A 1,693-nucleotide genomic window follows, 5' to 3' on the forward strand; every position below is an offset into this window, starting at 1 on the left:
TTTATAAAAAAAAGGACTCTACAGAAAGGTTGATCACCTTCAGGAATCCTTCTAATAATGTTGTCAGACACTTAATATTAATATTAATATGACTCTGTCAGTGTGAAAACAAGGACTTTTGTGAACCTAAATACAAGCTGCAGAATTGCCCTTTTAACTTACATTGTTACTTGCTGGTTTAGCTGTTGCAGACTGTAGCACGCTTGCTAAATACTGGATACACAATCAACATGTCAAAGATTGTTGTTCCTATCAGTCACTTAGACAAAAACAAAAACAAATTGGGTCCAGGTTAAAAAAAACGGCAGTTACCTTTAAGGGTAAAGTGGTTACATCAGATATCTTCTGGATCTTTTTTTTTTCAACTACCATATTTATAAAAATTATGTTAACTGGAATAATTAAGCACTTGACAAAAATGTGTTTCCAAAAGACATTAAATTTCATCCAGGTGTTATTCCAGACCCACACCGTTTCATTGTACCCACATTTCTAAATTTGTTTCCACATTTAGCTGATATGAAGTCCATGTGCATATGTAAACTGGGCTGTAAATTCATACATATAATACAAAACAGGGCAACACTTTAACTACCAAACTTTTAGATTTTCTGATGAAGCTCACCTCAGATTTTGTAAACCTCATGTGGTTGCACATGATATGGAACTCTCTTACACTTCGGCTGCTGACACCTTCCACAAAATGTGAAGCGAAGAAGAATGGGTAAAACAACTGGCTGTGTTTGTTCAGTGGTAGGGCAAAGGTCAAGTTCCTGCTTTCACCATAGCGATACAGGATATTTAAGATGGTACTGCTTGCTGTTTTGTGTGTCTTGAGAAAAAAAATGTGTGACTTTGGGTGGCAGGTTGCTTTTGTATGAACACTGTTGATGTGAGGCTTTAAAATACTTGATGGAGTGGGAGTGTCTGCAGTTAATCCTTTTCTAGTACTGTCTGGGGCCAAATGACCTAGAAGTCCAAGGCTTGTTACATGTTTATGTAGAAACAGCGTCACAGGGGAAACTTTTCTTGCCTCCATCTGAGAGCCTGTAGCAAGGTTATCCACATGTCTTGACTGAAAATAAGCCGATTGCTTTTGATATCCCTCATTTTGATGATGACGTTCTGCAGTTCTGGCTGTCTGGAGTGACCTCGGGTCTGTCTTTACGGCCTCTGAAGTCTCAGAATGGACGATTTCCCAGACATTTTGCACAGTAGAAAACAGGTGTTTGTTGACAGTCAATCTCAGATGTGGGAGTCCTGTCAGCTTGTCATTCCTGGGAGAAGTCAGTTAAATATTTTACAACATAGTTTTATTAGGTCCTCAAATACTCATTAAACCAGCAAGTTAACTATTATTATGTTAATATATTGTCATGTGAAATGTTGCTTAAAGATAACACAAAAGATGATATATTATAAACTTAATGTCCTGAAAAGGATTAAGGGGTTTTCTGTGATTATATATACTGGACTTGCCCTGAATACATCACTCTAACATAATATTAGCCTACTCTTACAAGCTACCTGGGTATTCTCTGCCTCTCTGAAATGACTCTCCCAACGAACTCTGTCTCTGTGAACGGGGGCCTGGAAGTGGATTGATTTCCCTCCACATTTCTTCGTTTTTGTAGATCAGCATTTTCCTTGTCATGTGTTTTTAAGTGTTTGTATACGTTTGTAGTGTTGCCAC

The 1,693-nt window shown here is 37.8% G+C and overlaps 1 long non-coding RNA gene across 1 annotated transcript in view; it reads right to left on the bottom strand.

Annotated features, from left to right (window-relative positions):
• Positions 1-383: 383 nt before the first annotated feature.
• LOC117942477 overlaps positions 384-1,693 on the bottom strand; it is a 23,452-nt gene continuing 22,142 nt past the window's right edge. The window contains exon 3 of the long non-coding RNA XR_004656135.1: positions 384-1,277. This is a non-coding gene — a long non-coding RNA (uncharacterized LOC117942477). The remainder of the gene's footprint in view (positions 1,278-1,693) is intronic.

The sequence above is a fragment of the Etheostoma cragini genome, chromosome 3, assembly GCF_013103735.1.
Source record: "Etheostoma cragini isolate CJK2018 chromosome 3, CSU_Ecrag_1.0, whole genome shotgun sequence".
NCBI lineage: Eukaryota > Metazoa > Chordata > Actinopteri > Perciformes > Percidae > Etheostoma > Etheostoma cragini.